At 43.8% G+C, this 22,679-nt stretch overlaps 1 protein-coding gene across 2 annotated transcripts in view; it reads left to right on the top strand.

Annotated features, from left to right (window-relative positions):
* SPAG16 (sperm associated antigen 16) overlaps positions 1–22,679 on the top strand; it is a 437,472-nt gene that overhangs the window by 414,043 nt on the left and 750 nt on the right. The window lies entirely within an intron of this gene.

Below are 22,679 nucleotides of genomic sequence, written 5' to 3'. Positions count from 1 at the left end.
GGTCGCTCTAGCTCAATACTTTCTACATTAACTGGTTGTGGCTCTTTGGATTTCAGACCAGGGTCTCTGCCAGCTCTATCACAGATGCCTGGGACTGAATTTAGGATATTCTGCCCCTTCACTGCAGCTGCCTGAATCTCTAGTCCTTATTTTGACATAGCAATGAAAAGGTACATCCCATTCCTTAGTGTAGAACTTGGAACACAAAGGGATAAGATATGAAAGTAATATTCTGCAATTCCCAAGGAAAAAAAGAATAATAATCCTTAAAACGTAAAGTGAAAGAAAATCAGGAAAGAGAATCTGGAGAAACAATGTCTTCCTTGCAAAACACAATGCGTTATTTGGGTGAATATAACTTTTGGAGTGATTGAACTAGTTAACTTGTGTGGTAGATTGATGCCAGCAGCATTTTAGTGCATAAAAGCTCTTAAGGGTGTAAAATTCAGAATTGCTTTCCAGTACGGGGCTAATGGGGGAGGCATGCCTGTTGGGTAGTCACAGCAACAGTGGCAAACAAGCGAACCCTTGGCTCCCTCTTAGGTGTTCTGACAGGCTGGTATTAAAGAGCAGGAAATGTCAGGTGATGTAGGGAAGCAACTGGCCTCTCTGACAGGTTCTACAGGGCTGTGTTTGTGCTGTCAAAGCAGTGAATATGACAACCCTGAGAAGTGACAGTAATAGGAATGTTTCGCTAAGAGAACAAGCCTAATAGAGATGCCGTTGCTGACAATTACATGCTTATGTTAAAGGCATCCTCTTCTCTTTCAACCTTTCCTGAGGCTGGAGAGAGAGAGAGAGAGATTACTCATCCCATTTTCTAAATCTCTGATTTTCGCTGCTATGGCAAACCACGCTTGTTTTCAGGGCAGAAAATGTAGCTGCCAGTCTGACTCTACTAGCCTGCATTTCAGGAAGCATCTGAAGCCAATTATTATTTACTGGGAGTATTTATAGCATCGTTGCACCTGATGACCCTCTCTGAGGTCAAGACACTATTGTGTTCAGTACTTTATGAATATAAAAAGGTCACCATTCCTACGTGGCATAACTGACAATTTAAATAGATAAGGCAGACATAAAATGGGAGGGAGGGAGTGTTGTTGTTAAAGCCATCCTACAGTTGAGGACTGAGCCAATGCAGAAACAAAAACAAAACAAAAAATTCAGGCATTTTCCATTTAAAAAAAATATGCCTGGGTTCATTTGCATATCATAGTTAGGAGGCATTTGGGGACAGATAGGAAGCATTTTATTTAAATGAAGGAGGGAGGAGCTCATGGTGAGTTCCAGCACCTCTTTTTCTTGAAAAATAGCACTAGTTATATTTGATGTAAGACACAAATGTTATAGACAGTATACAGTGGTACCTCAGGTTACATACGCTTCAGGTTACAGACGCTTCAGGTTACAGACTCCGCTAACCCAGAAATATTACCATGGGTTAAGAACTTTGCTTCAGGATGATAACAGAAATTGCGCAGCAGCAGCAGGAGGCCCCATTAGCTAAAGTGGTACCTCAGGTTAAGAACAGTTTCAGGTTAAGAACGGACCTCCAGAACGAGGTACATAACCCGAGATACCACTGTAATGTCGGGGGAGAAGGGAGCTGGGGGGAGAGAGAAGGTGGGGTGGTAAACTTAAATTCTTTTATGTACTGTAAGGTTGCCATGTGTCTTCTTTTTCCAGGACACACCCTCTTTTTCAGGGGTAAACATTCTGTCCAGGTGGATTTTTAAAATTTGCCAAGTGTCTTTGGCTCGACTTTCTGGATGAGACCTAGACATAACTGGTGGCTGAAGACTTGCTTTCCTCTTCTCTTCTCCTGCCCTCCTTAGCAATATATCACAGCTTCTACATTTAGTAGGGGTATTTAAAATGAGAGTTGTCATAGCATCTTCTTTTTTGCTCTTCAAAATATGGCAACCCTAATAGTAATGGGCAAGGTTTTTGTGTCAGTGTCATGTGGATAGGTTCTCTTTCTATTCATATATTAGTTTTCAGTGGCAGTAAGAGAGGTGGGGGGGCAGTAATTTTTGTTTTGGTGTGAGGGGTGAAAGCTTGTTGGGTCAAGTTAGACATATCGGTTTGCATGTTGTCAGTGGGTTCTTGTTGTTGCCTTTTGGGGCTGTGTATGTGCTAAAGGGGAGTCACACTGGGGTGAAGGCGTCGTCCTTTATTTGTCCCTCTGTCAGTTTCAGCCTGTTGGTTAGCTTCTCTAGTAGAGCTATTTGCCATACGGATTGGTACCAGTGGTCCATGGAGACTCCTGGCAGGTCTCTCCAGTGTTTAGCTATGATGTTCCTGGTTGCTGAGAGTAGGTGGCTGATGAGTTCTTTGTAGTGTGAGTGTGTGTTATTGTCTTGGAAAATATTCAATAGGGCCAGTGCTGGGCTGGCTTCTAATACCTCTTTCCTGTGATCATCATCTGAGGCCCTCTGCTGAGGCCCTCCATGAGACGCTTGTAGGTTGCCAACACAAGAATGGGTCCTTTCTGCAGTGGCTTCCTGCTTCTGGAGTGTTTCTCCATAACCAGGCCTTTGGCTTTTAACTATCCGTGGACTTTTAGGAGTGGGTAGGATATTTTTCATCCCCCCCCCCTCTTTCTTTTAATGTTATCTGTGGAGGGTTGTTCATCTGTTTGTTTGGCCATAAGGTTTGGGTTGCCTTGGGAAAGATAAAGAGACTAACAAATTTAAAACAATAACAGCAGCAACAACTTTTTCTGATTTATATGAAGCAGCAGTACAAGCTACAATTATTTATGTGTAACATCATGAAAGTTTTGAATGCTAGAATATTAGCAGTATTAGGAAATATTTAGACAATAGATTAAAAAGTTAATAATTAATAATAGAACAGAATAATTTATTATCATAATGATGTATTGCGATAAAGGGCCATGATTGAATAAAAATGAAAAAAGCGCCCCTAGTTTAATTGTAATTTATTGTTTTACACAAACTGTCTAATGGATTGGATCTTCTTGGGACAAAAGGTGGGGCGATGTATAAAGTGTGATGCATTATGATTCATCTGTTTTGAAGACAGCTTGTGCAGCATTTGATAATGCACTGTGATGTCATGCCCGCTGTCCTGTTTCATGGTCTCAAGCCGTGTAAGGCTAGGCCAACAGCAGCACTGTGACTTCAGCTTGGAAGCTGATAGGCAGCCAGTGTTGCTGCCAAAACACTCTGGGTCCTAGGGGCTGCCTTTTTATGGGTTCTTCCTATGGTCCTGCTGTAACATTGAAAGGGCCAGCAGTCTCACTGATGGAGCTAATCAAATGTATTTTCCTTTACCACGAAATAAGCACCCAGCTCTGACCATGTGCTTGCTAGCCTTTAAAAGATGCAGCGACAACATGGGCAGTGGCGTCGCAACAGGGGGCGGTGTGCCTCGGGTTCCACATCTGGGAGGGTGACAGGGAGGGTGCTTGCCCTGCCGCCCCGGCCCGGGCACGGCGGCGCAAGCAGCCATCCCTCCACCTCAGCCGCATGTGGAGGATCCTCCGTTTGTGGTTGCAGCTGCAAGCAGAGGATACCGACACTGGCGGCAAACCGCTATGTACAGCGTATGTGTGGCATCGCTACGTATTGTGTATGTGCTGTATGTAGTGACTCCGCACATGTGCTGTACATAGCGATTTGCCACCGGTGCTGCTTGAGCGCTGTACGGTGGGATCCCTCCTTCGCCGCTACAGGCACGAATGGAAGATCCTCCATTCGCAGCTGCAGCCGTGAGCAGAGAATCCCAGCATCGTCCGTACAGCGCTGGAGCAGCGCCGCTGGCAAACCGCTATGTACAGCACATGTGTGGCGTCGCTATGTACAGCGAATGCATCATACGTAGCGATGCCACACATGCACCCTACGTGATGATGCCCTGCCCCGGGTGTCCCAGCGCCTTTGTATGCCCCTGAACATGGAATGAACAATGGGAAGTGGTTCCCACAGGCCTTCTCTGTCAAGGACGCCACCATTCAGCCTCCCCATCCCAGCAAGGAGGCAGCTAACAGCAGCATTCTGCGTGGAAACTCATTGAAGCTTCTGAGCCATTTTCAAGGACAGCCCCCTGCTGCCACCACTTTCTGAAAGTTTCTCAGTGATCTGTCTTTCAACTCAGAATCTCATAAAGGTAATTTTATGGTGATTAATTCATTTAGGAAGCTCAGTCAGCAGATTATGCTGCACTTTATTCTCATTCTCAGTCACCTTCCATTCAGGCAGCATTTTAACATTTGACATTTTTCTGTCATCTCTTTGCCCCCAGTGGCAGGGACTCTTCCTGCAAACTCCATTGCAGGCAGCACATTTGCAGCTGTAACTCAGGCAACAGCTATTAACCAAGCCTTTGTGTGGACATGCCTGCATAGCATTTTCCATTGATAAAAATTTAAGCATGTCAACTCCAACTGTACTTGGAGTCAGCCGATACACTTGGGTGGTGAAGATGCTTCACAGATGGATGCTCTTAACAACTACTTTCCAATTAAGCAACAGCTAAGTGGCTGGTAATTCTGACCTTTTGTTTTAGCACTAGCAGCCACAGAAGGAGCTCCCTGCTTGTGACAGCAATTTACACATTTGTGAAATGGCTGTATTGCTCTCCTATGAACTCTCTCCTGCCTCAGCCATTCTCAACACATTTGATCCCAGATAAGGAAGACACACGTCTGATAGTTAACTTTTTATTGGTAAGAGAAACATTTCAAGCAGCTTCCATGGTGCTCCCAAAGATATCCCAGAAAGTAAAAGCCTGTAAAATGAGTTGGAGGCAGGGGAAGCTTCAGAGCTGGAGGGTGGAGCCAGGACTGGTCATAAGAAGAGGAGGAAGAATCAGGTCAGGTCAGGCATGTGAAGGGTTGGGTTCTTCCCCACCTCTCCTGCACCAGAGGCAGCGCCCACACAGTGAAGAGCTAACCATCTGCTGTGCTCATTTCTTTGGTTGTGGACTGCCCTCCACACCTACCGCAAGCTGAAGCAGGAAATGCCAAAATGGAAAGGATCCTCACTTTGGGGCATGGATGAGTTGTGAAAATGTTGAGTAGCTCTCTAAGAATCTGGCAGTGATCTCTGACTGGTTAGAGTTGCTTCTTTAACCAGCAGAGTAAATTTTCCATCACTAAAAGATTTCCCCTTAGTAATATGATTGGTTTGCGGTTTGACTCGTTGTTGGGTACAATTGCATGAGGAAAAATGAAACAGGATTAAATGGCCACCAAATCATGTGGGGGCAGGAGTTGCAAAACAGTGGTTGCAAATAGCCATGGAAAGGGCAAGATTATGGATATTGGGTGACATGGAGAAGTTTGTTTCTCTACACTTGAACTGGACAGCAAACATTTTTCTTGTAACTACTAAGAACATAAGAAGAGCCTGCTGGATCAGGCCAATGGCCCATTTCGTCCAGCATCCTGTTCTCGCAGTGGCCAACAAGCAGGATCCTGCAGTTTCCAACAACTGGTATTCTGAAGCACTGATGCCTCTGACCACGGAGGCAATGCGCAGCCGTCATGGCTAGTAGCCATTGGTAGCATTATCCTCCATGAATTTTCTAATCCTCTTTAAAAGCCATCCAAGTGGGTGGCCGTCGCTGCTTCCTGTGGGTTCCATAGATCAATCTGCATCACAGGGGGTTGGACTAGATGACCCTCTTGGTCCCTTCTAACTCTACAATTCTGTGATTCTAACTGCTAGGCGAATAAGTACTTTATTCTATCTGTCCTGAATCTTCCAGCCTTCAGCCGCATGGGGGGTTCACAAGTACGAATGCTGTGAGAGAGGGAGAAAAGCTTTTTTCTACCCGCTTTCCCCACAGCACGCATAATGTTATAAACTTTGATCATGTCACCTCTTGCTCACCTTTTCTCTCAGCTTGAAAAGTCCCCCAAAGTGCAGCCATTCTTCATAGGGAGCTGCTTCATCCCCAAGAGAGCATACTGCAGGAGTTTCTGCTCCGTGGCTGCTTTCCCCCTGTGGCATGTCTGTCTCGGAAGGGACTTATGCCCAAATGTGCTCAGACTACACTTAGGCAGGAAGAACCAGATGCACAAATATTAGACGGGGGACACCTGGCTTACTAGCAGTACATGCAAAAGGGATCTAGGGATCTTAGTAGTTTAACATGAGTCAACAGTGAGATGACTCATCAACAGAAATATAGTGTCCAGATCAAGGGAAGTAATAGCCCCACTCTATTCTGCCTTGGTCAGACCACACATGTGCCACAGTTTAAGAAGGATATTGACAAGCTGGAACGTGTGCAGAGGAGGGTAACCAGGATGATCAAAGGTCTTGAAACCAAGCCTTATAAGGAACAGTTGAGGGACCTGAGTATGTTTAGCCTGGAAAAGAGGAGACTGATAGGAGATAGGATAGTCATCTTCAAATATCTAAGAGGCTGTCACTTGGAAGAAGGAGCATGCTTGTTTTCTCCTGCTCTGGAGGATAGGACTTGTACCTTGAATCAAGAAAGGACATTTCAACTAAACGTCAGGAAGAACTTTCCGACAGTAAGAGCTGTTTGCCAGTCAAACTGACTCCTTCGGGAGGTGGTGAACTCCTTCCTTGGAGGTTTTTAAGCAGAAGTTGGATGGCCATCTGTCATAGACCATAGAATTGTAGAATTGGAAAGGGACCAAGAGTCATCTAGTCCAACCCCCTGCTTTAGTTAGGATTCCTGCAATACAGGGGGTTGGACTAGATGACCCTTGGGGTACCTTCCACTTCTGCAGTTCTATGATTCTATGATTCTTTGAACTGAAAAAAATGCAGATGGACTGGGAAAGAATAAGATTAATGAGCATTAAGACTGGGATGTAAATCACGTAAAATCCAAGGACTGATTAATTTTCTTGAATTTTTTTCTAATAATTGAAATTTATTTCTCTTCATAGATTTTGTAGTTGCTTTGAGAATATTTCTTGTTTGCTGTATGTACTCTAGTATTTCCCGTTTCCCCAAGCGTTCCAGATGTGTAAATACCTGCTCAAGAACATTTTGATTATTAAAACAAAAAAACCAAACAAAGCTACTCTAAATCGGTAGAAGGAGTAAATGTGTATTCATTGGCAAGAATATAAAAGATTTATTCACCTTCTAGATTTTAGGAATTATAGCACTGTTGGAAAAGTGCATTCCTTGGCAAAACATGGTGCACATTACATAGACAAGAAATAATTACTGCATTTGTTGAGAGCTGTTTATAGAACAAAAATATATAAAACATATTTTGCAGGGTGAAAATCAGTTGCTTGGTAAATAACACTCTGCATGGTGTGACAGTAATGAGGAATTTTATCTACATCTACTAAAATCACAGTTTGCAACAGCTGTTTTATGTTTTATCTACTCTTTCTGAGGCAAGTATGCTAATATTTGATATTACAGTGTTTAAAATCAAAGTTCTCTGCTTGATCTTCAGCTGATGTAAATCAGCAAACTAGATCAATATCAGCTGATGAGATGGTTGTGGCTCAAGCACAGCACACCTGAGCGGAACAGCTGTCCCCTATGAAGTTCTTCAGCCCGTTGCTGAAATCTTCACTGTATGTTGCACTCATCATTTTACTTTTTGTAAATCTCTTTGAGGGGTTTTTTAAACCTTAGTGTGCAGGCTGAATAACGTGCCTGGAGATGCTCCTTCAGGTATGCAGGTCCAAATCCATTTAGGGCTTTAAAGGTAAACACCAAGATTTTGAATTGTGTTAGGAAATGTACTGGGAGCCAATGAAGATCCTTTAGGACTAGTGTTCTATGGTCCCGGCTGCCACTCCCAGTCACCAATCCGCATTCTGGATTAGTTGTAGTTTCTGAGTCACCTTCAAAGGTAGCCCCACGTAGAACGCATTGCAGTAATCCAAGTGGGAGATAACCAGCGCATGCACCACTCTGGTGAGACAGTCTGCGGGCAGGTAGGGTCTCAGCCTGCATACCAGATGGAGCTGGTAAACAGCTGCCCTGGACACATTTCTCCATTCCATGCTGTCTACCAGCTCCACCTGGTACGCAGGCTAAGACCCTACCTGCCCGCGGACTGTCTCACCAGAGTGGTGCATGCTCTAGTTATCTCCTGCTTGGACTACTGTAACGCGCTCTACGTGGGGCTACCTTTGAAGATGACCAGGAAACTGCAATTAATCCAGAATGCGGCAGCTAGACTGGTGACTGGGAGTGGCCGCCGGGACTACATAACACCAGTTCTGAGAGATCTGCACTGGCTCCCAGTACGTTTCCGAGCACAATTCAAAGTGTTGGTGCTGACCTTTAAAGCCCTAAACGGCCTTGGTCATGTATACCTGAAGGTCTCCACCCCAATCATTCAGCCTGGACACTGAGATCCAGCGCCAAGGGCCTTCTGGCGGTTCCCTCATTGCGAGAAGGGAACCAGACAGAAGGCCTTCTCAGTAGTGGCGCCCACCCTGTGGAACACCCTCCCTTCAGATGTGAAAGAAATAAGTAGCTATCCTATCTTTAAAAGACACCTGAAGGCAGCCCTGTTCAGGGAAGTTTTTAATATTTAACGCTGTATTGTTTTTAATACTTGATTGGGAGCTGCCCAGAGTGGCTGGGGAAACTCAGCCAGATGGGCGGGGTATAAATAATAAATTATTATTATTATTATTATTATTATTATTATTATTATTATTAATCTTTCCTCAGCAGCTAGTTGTCTCTGCTTATTCCCCTCCCAGCTCCCAAGGAAAAGTAGCTGCTTAAGGAGAAATAAGATAAGCACAAAGGATAAAAAGGTGATCAGCAGCTCTAGTATTTGCTGCCCCATTCTCAGGCTGCCTCTTGAAGGACCTTGGCTGAGATGTGGTGGCAAGAGTGCTGCTGGGATGCATCTCCTGCCCAGGAAGTAGGAGCAAGGTACCTGCTAGGAAATTAGTGTAGCAGCTCCATCCCACCAGGCAAACTGTTTCTGCCCACAGCCCATTAAGCTAGTAGCCTAATATAAAAAGCAAGCAAGCCTAATTTTAAAAAATGAAGAAACAAAACCTGGCAGGATTTCAACCATTGGCCCCTTGTATTATATGGAGATGCCATGGCTAATCTCTGACACAAATTAAACCCTTGGTAATAGGGATGTGGCACGTGTGTGTGTGTGTGTGTGTGTGTGTGTGCGTGTGTTCCAGTTACAGATAGGTAGCCGTGTTGGTCTGCCATAGTCAAAACAAAATAATAAAAAAAATTCCTTCCAGTAGCACCTTAAAGACCAACTAAGTTAGTTCTTGGTATGAGCTTTCGTGTGCATGCACACTTCTTCAGATGTGTGTGTGTGTGTGTGTGTGAGAGAGAGAGAGAGAGAGAGAGAGAGAGAGAGAGAGCGCACATTTGTGAGAGTAAGGAGAGCATGTTTTGTGGAATTGTGGTCAAACCGTTTTAGTCAAATTCTAACTAAATGGTGACTAGATGGGAGTAGCATTACTGGGGCATCTCTGTTGTGCCCCAGTGATTTCACCTAGGGAAATAATGTCAAAAGCATCACGAGGGTGCAGTTTCTTTGTAAAATTGACATTATTTACAAATCTACAAGCAACACATCTAGGAAGTAAACAGGCTTCTTCAGTGGGCAGCAAAGCACTTAGCCCTACTTCAGATTCTGAGTGAAAGCAACTGCAGCCCGAGGATGCTTTATCCAACACACAGCTCATGGTAGACACATTTCGCATGGGGATTCCATTCCTGGCCCCCATGTTTATAAGCATGTATAAGCATACCCTGTTATGGCCCATTATGCCTCACCCACATTATGTCCCTGAAAGGACCCGCATTTCAGCGATTGTGCGTCAATTGGATGCGCATAAAATGGTCACCACTTGGTGACCTTGGAAGTCGAATGGAATCTGTTCCAGAAGTCCATTCAACTTCCAAAACGTTCGAAAACCAAAGCACAGCTTCTTATTGGCTGCAGGAAGCTCCTGCAGCCAATCGGAAGCCGCGGAAGCCCAGTCAGACGTTCGGCTTCCAAAAATAGTTTGCAAACCAGAACAGTCACTTCCGGGTTTGAGAGGTTCAGAAGCCAAAACGTTCAGGAACTAAACTGTTTGACTTCCAAGGTATGACTGTATATGGTAGTAACAGTCATTTATGAACAAACTTCCCCAACATGTTTCTGATAGTGTATTGGCTAACAATTAAGTTACTGTCCCTTTCCTCTAGTTGGGCTGAAAAGTTCTGAATAATGGTACGGGTTGAGCTATTAATAATAAATCCTTAAAATTCAAGCACTTTCCTGATACTTTTTACTTTGCTACATCTTTCTGGAGAAACAACAGATTCCTCTCCACATGCATAGCAGAAATCAATGCAGATTATCAATATCCCCCTCTGCAGGTAATAAAATGCCAAGCAGTGTTTCTGTCTATCTATAGTGATCCTCCAGAATTGCTTTAAATTGGTTCTGATGTGTATAAAAATCATTTCCTTAATGATCAAAGCTTTTCTTTCTCCCCATGACATGTTATTTCATATCCACTACACATAATAGATGCTGGCTTCCTTCTCTGTCCAGCTATGGTATACTAGGCAACTAAAATTCATGTAGGAGAGCAGGAATTAGAAGAAATGACTGTTTTGGGCCCTTTGAAGACTGTTTTGCTTATGCATTTGAGCAAAATCTGAAAAACCATTCTTTTGATTTATTTCTAAATGACATTTTAATGGCTTTTATTACTTTCTTCCTTTTAGTGGGGAAAAGCTCCCACTCTGGCTTCTTATTCTCATATACTGTTCCATTCCTGATACCAGTGTGGGGGTAAGTGCTGCAGAACCAGGAAATGTGCAGTTTTATGTACAGTGTTTAGGTTAAAAAGGCTTTACTTCTGTTATAATTCCATTATGTAAATAACAGAATTAAATATAGGAAACAACCCTAATTACATCCATGTTTATCCATATTAATGCATCAGTCTAATATGCTATGTTAAATTGTCAATTTCTTGTGCACTCATTAGAACATTTTCTCTCTCTTTTGCACTATAAACGTACTGTGGCATCCATTGAAATATGCTGCTAAAAAAAATCTGTAAAATTTATATGTAAATCTGCCTGAAGAAAAGGTGTTGCAACATCATTAGTATTGTAGGGGGAAATCCCATGGTTGGAATTTGACCTGATAGTCACATGTGGGTCCAACTGTGTCTTAGGTCTGAAGAGTCCCAAACACAGCTCTTAAACATATCCCGACTTGTGTGCTGATGGCCCACCCTATTCTGTTTTACCTGGGGTGGAAACACTGTTTACAGCTAAATCGGAACAAACGTCCAGCAGTGTAGGAACCAGCGCCTGGGACATGCACACTGAACTGGGGAGGGGGTGATTTCAACTAGCAGAAGGCACAGGGTCTCCATGTCATGAAGGCCCTTTGAAACCAGGGGTTTGGAGGAACTGCACCCCACATGAAACTTTGGCTGTGATTTGGTCATGTGGTACTGATTGTAAGCACCAAATGCACTAAGGATTTGCTAAGAACAACTGAACTACTAAATGTTAGTTGCTTAGAAGATGTCAACTGAGAACTAATACAGCAAAATCTAATTTGTATCCCATCTGTGAGGATCTCATGGTATGAGATGCGGGAGGAAGGTGGCAGGATCGTGAGACAAGCGCAGCCTCGTTTCTTCCGCCATCAGTAATTTGGTTTTAACAACCCAGCAAATTAATCTTGTCTAGTTTTGCATTCTCAAGGAATCTACCATGCAGTAACAAATTAAATTAAACAGCTTCAATATACCAGCATGATTTTTGTTTTAGCAAACAGTTCTCATGAGGAGAAGGATTGCATATTGTATATAACGAAAGTGGTTCTGTTACTTTTTACTTATTTGGCATCAGTTGAGCATGGAAGATGAGCATCGAAAACATGTTCATCCTTCATTCCACCTTGTTGCTGATGGAAGAACAAGATGCACGTTTGCATAAGCAAATGAGATTTATACCTCCAGTGTGCATGAAACTGAAAGAAAGGGAAAGTATGGGAGAAAATAGTTCCCCAATGGGAGTGTATTTATTTAGTTATTGAATTTATATACCACCCTTAGGGCTTAGGGTGGTTCACAGAACAAAAACAAAATATAAAACCACAATATATGTAATCATATGCGAATGTGTTGGGTATTTCTGGGTCCAATGGCTTATTTAAATTGGGCTGCATTACCCCTAAACAAAATACAGTCCCTCATCTCAGCTTAGTCTTACAAGTAACATCTAAATTAAGAATATTTACTTTTGTTTAAGGGGAAGATTCAGGACATGAGAAGTTTACCAATGAAGTGACAAGTGAGCATGCAGGAACTATCAGTTTTGCAAAGTTCATATGCTTACACAATATGATAGAAAACAGGCATTTAGTCTTTCAAAGGAAAGATGAAATGAAGAGAGAATGAAAATGAAGACTGATGGGCTGCATACTTTCTAGAACATACAGCTCTTGGGCACTCTCTAGATAGCCTGACAATTTCTGGTGAACCCTGCACTCCTGATCCAGCCATGGTTCTTGTCTCTGACCTGCTAAGAGCAGCAAAGTAAGCTTTTGGACATCAACAGCCCTGAGGGTGGGGTGGTTAAAGCCTGATTCAGCCACAGTCACTATCTCTGCTGCTATGGCACCAGGAAGATAACCATCTTTTGGACCAGGAGCACTGGGGAGATTTGATCTGCCACCTTCTCCCAAGAGTCTCAATTTAGCAACATAGGGTAGCATTCTCCCTCTTCCGTGTGTGTGTGTGTGTGAGAGAGAGAGAGAGAGAGAGAGAGAGAGAGAGAGAGAGCTCCCACCCTCACTGCTACCCAGCGGCGTAGCACGTAATTTGCGCCCCCTAACCCAGGGCAAGGCAAGTAATTTGCGCCCCCTAACCCAGGGCAAGGCAAGTAATTTGCGCCCCCTAACCCGGGACAAGTAATTTGCGCCCCCTAACCCCTAACCTGCCGCCGCTGCCAGCTTCTTCTTGCTGCTGCCTGGGCTAGTCGGATGTGGTTCTCTCAGCGCTGCGCTGGGCGGCCGCTGCACTGTCCCTCCCCCAGATAGTCCTTCCCTCGCTCTCTCTCCGCTCTGCACCGCAACGCACGCCTGGCACCCTCCCCCTCCACAGTGGGCAGCGACCCGGCAGCTCGGATCGGATTCGCACAGCCAGCACTGCAGTGAGAGAGCGCGAGTGAGCCAGGTAGGGGCAGAGAGCTGCGAGTGCGCCCCCCCAAATGTTGCGCCCGGTGCGGCTGCCCCCCCTGCACCCCCCATGCTACGCCACTGCTGCTACCCACCCCCATTGGTATGTACACCTGAAGGGCCACCCACTGCTACAACCATCCCTTGGCAGCATAAAGGTGGTTCATTCTCCCTCCTGCTCTGAAGGTCTGCTTCATACATGCAACTAGATTGCTTGATTTCCATACACTTTATAGCTGAATGTGCAAACTGGCTATATGGAAAAGCTTTTAGTTACAGGCACCTGAGAAAGATGTGAAAAGATGTGAAAAAAGGGTGAGAAGCTGCCAGCTCTGCAGGCAAGGGGTGACATAACTGGGCTCCTGAGCCCCACAGGGGTGCAGCAGAAAGAATGTGGTTGGTCAAGGGAGCCAAGGACTCAAAAAGGTTGAAAACCTCTGGTATAATGAATCAGCCCTATAAAATATACATGCAAGTTATAGATCCTTTACCCTTCTCTATGTATTTTACTTACTTACACACACACACACACACACACACACACAAAAGCATATTTTAGACCAGGGGTCAGCAACCTTTTTCAGCCGTGGGCTGGTCCACCGTCCCTCAGACCATGTGGTGGGCTGGACTATATTTGGGGGGTGGGGGTGGAAATGAACGAATTCCTATGCCCCACAAATAACTCAGAGATGCATTTTAAATAAAAGGACACATTCTACTCATGTAAAAACACACTGATTCCCAGACAGTCCGCGGGCCGGATTGAGCAGGAGATTGGGCTGCATCCGGCCCACGGGCCTTAGGTTGCCTACCCCTGTTTTAGACTAGACTCTTACATTATAATTTCACAGGACATTTTGGAGCTGTTAATTTGAAAACGTTTTTAATCAGCAGTGAAATCCCAATTTGTTCTCACTCCCCTCAACAAGAAAATCTCTTTTTGGAGGAAAGGATGGAGTGAATTTACATTATAATGAGCAAATTCTTCAGAGCAAGTAGATCAGTGTTGACATAAAGGGTAATGGAAAAGAGACATTCCCATTTTGAGTCCTTTCATTTCCATTCTCTGTCTTACATATTCGCTTTCCTGCTGCTGAGGAAATACGTTACTTGCTGTATTCAGTCAACAATTGCAAAGCATTGTAAGATGGCTAGAACTGAATGTGTGTGATGAGAGCTGTTCCCTGTCAGTGCAGACACACACAGGAAGGCAACAAAATCTTTCGCTGAATGTACTTGCTGCTACTTAGTTCCTAATTTCTTATAATACAGTTCTGTGATTTGCTTTAATTGAGGAATAGTGTGTCATGTAGAAAGATGCAACCTGCATGATTTGAGGGCTAGAGCATCTTTCCAGGAAACGCTAAAATGTTTGGGATTTTTTAGCGCAGAAACAAATGATTAATTGGCAACCTGATTGAGGTTTATAAAATCATGAACGGTATATGGCAGCCTTGTCCAACCTGGTGCCCAGCAGATGCTTTGGGATACAACCCCCATAAACTGCAGTCTGGGTGGCCAAAGGACAGGGATTATGGGAGATCTGGTCCCATTGGAGGAGGGGTGTCATCCAGTTGCAGAAGGCTGGTATAGATTAAAGAAAGAAAACAAGAAAGTACTTCTTCACACGTTGTATAATTAACACAGAGATGTGACAATGACTGCTGTCTTGAAAAAGATTAGACAAATTCATGGATGTTCACTTTTTCATTGGGCGTTAGCCACATAGCTAAAAAGTGAAAGCTCCGTGTTCAGGGGAAGGGTAAGGTAAAGGTAAAGGTACCCCTGCCCATACGGGCCAGTCTTGACAGACTCTGGGGTTGTGCGCCCATCTCACTTAAGAGGCCAGGGGCCAGCGCTGTCCGGAGACACTTCCGGGTCACGTGGCCAGCGTGACATCGCTGCTCTGGCGAGCCAGAGCCGCACACGGAAACGCCGTTTACCTTCCCGCTGGTAAGCGGTCCCTATTTATCTACTTGCACCCGGAGGTGCTTTCGAACTGCTAGGTTGGCAGGCGCTGGGACCGAGCAGCGGGAGCGCACCCCGCCGCAGGGATTCGAACCGCCGACCTTTCGATCGGCAAGCCCTAGGCGCTGAGGCTTTAACCCACAGCGCCACCTGCGTCCCATCAGGGGAAGGGTACCTGGGGGCAAATAAAAATAGGAAACCTGCTGATTTCATATCTGCTTGTGAGGATTGTGGAAGCACCTCGGTGATGACCGTTGGAAATGGGATGCTGGACAAGACAGACACTTGGTCAGAACTAACAGTTGCCTTTTGACATTCATTGTCTAATTAATTAATTGCCACATGATAATGCTACTCACATCTGTAAAACTCCCCTCATTTTTATTTATTTATTTATTAGTCTCCCCCCCCCTTCCAAAAATGAAATTCAAAGCAGCTTTCAAATATTGTATGCCAAGGATGCTGAATATTGAATATGGAATTCTTCAAAGTTAATTGTGCAAAAGAATTTTATACAAATGTGTTTTGGTGTTATTAGTTTTATATTTCAATAGTTGTAGAATAGAGGGGGTGGTGTTTTTTTTTTTTTTTGTAAAGGTGTGATGGGAAAAGGGAACCATGGGTGGGAGTTGGTGTGGTGTTTGGGTGGCCTTCGTGAAGAAAAGGAAGACCGAATCTGCAACTTAAACAGAGTGATGCCTTGAACACTCACTTCTTTGACAGGCTCCCCAAATTTTGATTGAGGTAGTTATGAGGCATGAGTGATGCTCCCTGCCTTGAATGGCTTTCCAAAGATGCGTGTCCAGCCCATATAATGTATAGGCAGAAGAATGACTCAAACACGGAATATTATGGGTAAAAATGCTGTGTATAGAACATAAATATGTGAGATTCAGCTATGTCAATTTATTATCAATTACAGAAAGTTGATTCATTATATCTGCACAAGCGTTATCAATTTGATCTGAGTCCTTTGGTAACCTGTTAGCTTCAGAAGAAGCACAAACTACTCTTTTGTATCCACTGCTGTTTGATGGATTTCCCACTGACTAGCACGAGATCACCTTACAGATAAAATAGGTTTTTAAATACAATTTCTGTCCATCTTTCTAGTACTGCCAACTCTACAAAATTGTTGTTGTTGTTTAGTCATTTAGTTGTGTCCGACTCTTCGTGACCCCATGGACCAGAGCACGCCAGGCACTTCTGTCTTCCACTGCCTCCCGCAGTTTGGTCAGACTCATGCTGGTAGCTTCGAGAACACTTCCCAACCATCTCGTCCTCTGTCATTCCCTTCTCCTTGTGCCCTCCATCTTTCCCAACATCAGGGTCTTTTCCAGGGAGTCTTCTCTTCTCATGAGGTGGCCAAAGTATTGGAGCCTCAGTTTCACGATCTGTCCTTCCAGTGAGCACTCAGGGCTGATTTCCTTCAGAATGGATAGGTTTGATCTTCTTGCAGTCCATGGGACTCTCAAGAGTCTCCTCCAGCACCATAATTCAAAAGCATCCATTCTTCGGCGATCAGCCTTCTTTATGGTCCAGCTTTCACTTCCATACATCACTATCTACAAAATTAAGCATACATTAATAGTGGCTTTGCTGGGGACTTTAGTTTGTTTCTGACATTGCACTTGCAGTGTTTCTTTCATGCAATGAGACTTCCTATCCTCTCCCCCTGCTCCCTCAGAATCTGCTCCCGTCTGGAGCAGGTTTTGAGAGAGGGGAGCTGCAGGGGAGAAGAGAGGATGGTCAGGTTCCATTGCGCACACGGAAGTCTGCTGCACTAGCTAGCAGAACAGCAGTGTGGGATATGACCCAGTACACTTAATATTTCTTATAGCTACAATTCTCAGCTTGCTCGCTTATTTCAGTTAAAGGAACCAATCCAGGTGTGCCTTCATTTCTGAGCACAGATTGTCTGTCTGCAAAACCAAGTTATACATTATGAGGTCCCATCTATTTCAGAGGGCTTCATGCCTTCCAGTGAAATTGGTTGAACTGACAGGTGTTTAACTTTGGATGAATCGTTCCCATGGTCCTTTAAAAACACTGAGATTCCAAGTGCAGAGCAATCCACATTCTAAACCAGTAACTTCATGCAGTAGGAAATGTAGAGCTTAGTCTGTTGCAGTATAAGAATATATTCCTAATCCTCTAGAAGGCAACTGAAGTTTTAATTAAATATATAGTATTTCAAAAATATCCATTTTTGTTTATTGTTGTTTCTCAAGGTAAAATGCAGCTTCCAACAGCCTACTAAGAAAAATAAAATAAAATACATTTTACTGGTTTGAAAAGCTGAAAGGGTATTAGCCCTCTACCAGACATAGTATTTTTAGGACACATGGGGGGCATTTCCCCCCCCTCTCAGTGATTGCCCATGGAGCCTGACTGCAGGTGAAATCCATACGTAATACTTCTGTCAGCAAAGCCTTGCTAGAAAAGAGCTTATAATAGATATTCACATCTGCTCCTTTGGACACCCTAATCCATCGTAGAGATCTTTGCTGTGTCAGGCTTTGTTTTAGATGAAGTAGCCCAGTAGTTATAAATGTGTGCAAATTAGGGCATATTTATCATGCTTAGACTGGCTTCTCTTGTACTTATATCAGTGTCCCTCCTCTAAGTGTGGAGTGTGCAGAAATGTGCTGAAATAACTTGGAAAGTTAAGCCTGCTCTTTCTCCTCTAGCAAATTCAAAATCTAAAGCAAATTTTCCTCAGCCCCTTCATGCTTTGCTTGTTTATTCCATCCTCATCCTCATTCTGTTTACTTGTTTAATTCCTTTCTCCATTCTCTGAGTTGTGTAACCAGAATTTAGTACAGCGTATCCTGTAGCAGAATTAATTATTCTGTTTTCTGCTTCATTTTTGCAAATTCTGTAAACCATCACTAATAGAATTCCAAGCAGAGGAAAACAGGAGACATCTCAAGAAAGAGAACAGACATTGGGTTGGATCAAGATTGAGTTAGTTGAGTTTAGGTTCCATTGAACTCAGTGGTTCATGATCTAAGTCCCACACATTTCAATGGGACTTAAGTGCATTTAAGGATGCAATCTAAACCCTGGCCAGGGCCTGGCATGGTTTAACACAGTAGTTGTGCTATTGCCTTACCCATAGCCCTGCTGCTCATGTTGGCCAGGGTGGAAATGAGGCAGGGCTGTATCTGGTGCTCAGTGCCCTGTGCCAGTTTGGACCCAGTGCCATCACGTGACTGCACAGAGGGCCATCTCAGCCCCTCTCCACCTCTGGAGTACACCATTTTGGGATTTCCACTAGTGGCCACCAGACAGGGATCTTGCCTGCCTGCACATTCAGTGGGTGGAAGGGGAGCTCCATGCCAGCAGGCTGATGCTGGCATCACCCCACAGGGGGAGCCTGGCAGGGTTGGGTGAAGGAGAACTTCTGCCCAATGCAGCACCCACACACCAACCTGGTGCAAAGGGGATTAGGGCTGCACCCTCAGCTAGATTAGATCTAGCTCATTGTCAGTTGAAGCTTCTGTCTAAAATTTACATAAAATTATTGGATCAATGTAATAATTCATAACCTCAAATTCTTCTACTGACGTTAGCCATGGCAAAGTCTCATTGAAAGCAATAGAGTAGAACCCATTGAGTAGAAAGTGGTGGGTAGCCTTTGTCAATTTCCCTAATAGTACCCAAATTCACAGAGCTGTTGCAAAGGTGCAAGAAATAACATTAAAAAGATAAGTTGGTCATTAGAAGCATCTGCTGGACACCCATTTAGTATTAAGATTAGTATTTAGTATATAAAAGGATGTCACATAGAGGAGGGAGAAAGGTTGTTTTCTGCTGCTCCAGAGAAGCGGACACAGAGCAATGGCTCCAAACTACAAGAAAGAAGATTCCACCTAAACATTAGGAAGAACTTCCTGACAGTAAGAGCTGTTCGACAGTGGAATTTGCTGCCAAGGAGTGTGGTGGAGTCTCCTTCTTTGAAGGTCTTTAAGCAGAGGCTTGACAACCATATGTCAGGAGTGCTCTGATGGTGTTTCCTGCTTGGCAGAGGGTTGGACTCGATGGCCCTTGTGGTCTCTTCCAACTCTATGATTCTATGATTCTATGATTCTAAGAAGTCATGCAGGAAGACCCATTCTGAAATGTGAAAATGCACCCCGAGGCATGGGGGGATAGAGCAGGTTTTAAAAGGAGTATAAGATAAAATGTATTGGCACAGTGAATCTCGTTGAAACTATGAAGTGAGATAGTTGCCATGTTAAATCCCACTGCTTCAATCAGATCAACATTTATTATATGTGCATGTGCACCTATTCTCAGAATGGCAAGTTACTATTGGCTTCCGGGACTATTTATGAATTAAGGAGAAGGGATAACGGCAGCAGCAGCAGCAATAATAACAGCAACAATAATTTTATTATGGGAGGGCATTCCAAAGGGAGGGCATTCCAAAGGGAGGGCATTCCACCACCAAGAAGGCCCTCTGCCTTGTTCCCTGTAACTTCACTTCACACAGTGAGGGAACCACCAGAAGGCCCCCAGAACTGGACCTCAGGGGCCAGGTTGAACAATGGGGATGGAGTTGTTCCTTCAAGTCAGCCTTTGACCTGGAAAAAAACAAATTCTTCAACTTTGGGTAATTTTTTAAACCATATACCAGAAGACATAAAGGGCTTATAATCACCCTGAGTGTATTTTGAACTTTCTGCTTTACCCCAAAAGTGCTTGTAATCATTACTTGAATTGCAGTGATGTCTTTCTTGGAAGGACCACATCTGCTTTGAAATGATTTTATTGATTTTTGATTGTACGTGAAGCTCATGATTATTACATTTAATTTATGAGGAGTTTCTCAGGTACGTTTAGAGAGTAATTCAAATATATAACATACCAGATCCTAGCTTAACTTTAGCTCTTAAGTGATCTCTCTACAATGGCATATTGGGGTAGAATAATAGAATCAAAGAATTGTAGAGTTGGAAGGGCACCCAGGGTCATCTAGTCCAACCCTTTGCAATGCAGGAATCTCAGCTCAGGCATCCATGACAGATGGCCCTCCCACCTCTGCTTATAAACCTCCAAGGAAGAAGAGTCCACCACCTCCCAAGGCAGTCTGTTCCACTGTCAAACAGCTCTTTCTGTCAGAAAGGTTTTCCTGATATTTAGCCAGCGTCTTCTTCTGCTCCTTCTCCTTTTTTAAAAAACGGTTTCCTGTTTGTGATTCTGGTATAGTACTAGCAATTTGGATTCTAATATCCTTGGACAGTGTTCCAATGTCCTAACAGTTCCCCTACCTATGAGTGGTAGCCTATACTTCCACTGGTAGAGGGCAGTGATATGACACTTCTAAGTTCCTCATGAAGCCTAGCCAGGTGAGTAAGGAACATGGGATGATAGTGCTACATTGCCAAAGCTTTAGAAGAGCAGCACTGAACCAGCTAACAGTACCCTTCTCAGTAGCTCCAAGTAACTTTAGCAAGTAGAAAGACCCTCAGGAAGCTGAAGGCATATTGGAAGAGTTATTCAGATTCATTATAATATTGATAACAATTTATTAAACTTCTATACTGCCCTTCACCTGAAGATCCTGGGGAGGTTTGCAATATAAAAACAAAAATACATACCATAGTAACAAACAATAACACCCCCCCCACAAACACACACAGTTTAAAATGCCATAGATTGTGAGACCAGGGAGAAGAGTCGGTGGAAGAAGATTGGAAAAAATTTAAAGTTTATCTGGCTGCTCCCATAGAGAAGATGGCGGCTGTAACAACTTCTCCTCCGTGAACCCTCCTGGATTACAAACCTTTTATAGCCTTTATAGCCTTTTATAGTTTATCTACAGAAACATTGTAAAATTAAGGAATGTTAGAAGGATGTTGGAATGAAGCTATGTGGTTTTAGCAGAAATGTTATAAAGGATTAAGTAAAATTGGATTGGTAATTAGTGAAAGAGGAGAATGTAAAATTATAGTATATCAAGATAAATTTTTAGGATAAAAACAAAGATGGAAAGGATTTGCTGAAATATCTAATTGAACTAGAATACAAAAAAGGGAGGTGTGAGGAGGTCAAGGAAATAAGCAAAGGAAAGAAAGTTATGTAAAGGTTGGATTTGTGGGGGTTTTTTTGTTCTTTTTTGTGCTTTGTTTGTCTAACTTTTTCTATTTTTCTTTCTGTAAGCTTCAAAACTTTAATAAAATCTATTTTTTAAAAAATGCCATAGATTGTTCAATCACCCAAAGGCCTGGGAGAAGAGGAATGTTTTTACTTGGTGCCTAAAGCTACATAGTGAAGGCACTAGGCAAGCCTCCCTGGGGAGAGCATCTCGCAAGCCGGGAGCCACTGTAGAAAAGGCCTGTCCTTGTGTTGCCATCCTCTGGACTTCTCACACAAAGAAGGGCCTCAGATGATGATTACAGGGTCCAGGACATTTCATATGGGAAGAAGTGGTCCTTGAGGTATTGCAGTCCTGAGCTGTTTTAGGCTTTGTAGCCTAAAAGCAGAACTTTAAATTGGGCCTAGAAACTAATTGTCAACCAGTGCCAGGCCAGGATTGGCATTATATGCTCAAACTGTTTTGCCCCAGGGAGTATCCTGGCCTTTGAATTCTGCACCAGCTGAGGTTTCCAAGCCGTCTTCAGAGGCAGCCTAAATCACAACAGGAAGGGGCTGGAGTCAATATTCAGATCACCCTCTTCCTGCCCAGTTGAGAAAACAAGGTCCAAGGTGTAGCCTGTCACATGCGTTGGGTTGATGACATGTTGGGGCAGCCCCACAGTCATCAGGGCAGCCATGAAGTCCTGTGCTGGACCTCTTCAGGGTCTCTTTCCATGGATTCCGTCATGTGTCCAGGGTCAAAAGGATTTGAGTTATCCCACCCAACTCTTGACCTTGAGGCTGTCACAGGTTCCTGCTGTGGGAACCTCTGCTTGGCTGAAGGAATGCTGCCAATAAAACATGTACTTCCCTTTAGCCACCCAAATTTTCATGCTGGAACACTGAGTTACTGGCAATAGAGGGCGACAGAGGGCAGTGTGTATGTATAGCCTTTGCCTCAATCAGGCTTTTAGGTTTTGTAATGGAGTTGGAAGTTCCAGCCCTTGCCAGTTTTTGGAAAATGTAGATCTCTGCTGCTTCTAGATATCCTCCCCAGCCCTCTTTGACACCCTTTTCTGTCATCCACATTCACAATCTCTCTCTCTCTATGGGTTACAAATAAAGGATTCTTGCTCAGCATCTGATATAATTTATGTTTTCAATAGCTAGTTGCATTTTAGAGCCATTGAAATGCCTATTCTCTCTGGTCCATATTTTTACCTAGATTACAGAGAAAGCATTCCAGAGGGCTCCCCCACTTTCTTCAAATCAAGTTGGAAGCTCTTAGTTTTTGACTCCATTGCAAGGAGGGGTATTGCAGGAAATGGACCTCTTTGTGTACATACTGGGCATCCTCTGCTTCCAAGGGTTTGCTGGATAAGTAGCTGTCTTCAGTTTGGGGGGCAGTTTTTGACTTCAATGCATAGCAAACGTTCATGCTCTCATTGCTAAACACT

Source organism: Podarcis cretensis (genome assembly GCF_951804945.1).
Source record: "Podarcis cretensis genome assembly, chromosome: 1".
Taxonomy (NCBI): Eukaryota; Metazoa; Chordata; class Lepidosauria; order Squamata; family Lacertidae; genus Podarcis; species Podarcis cretensis.
Note: the sequence above shows the minus strand (reverse complement) of the source record. Positions and strands in the feature narration are given on the sequence as shown.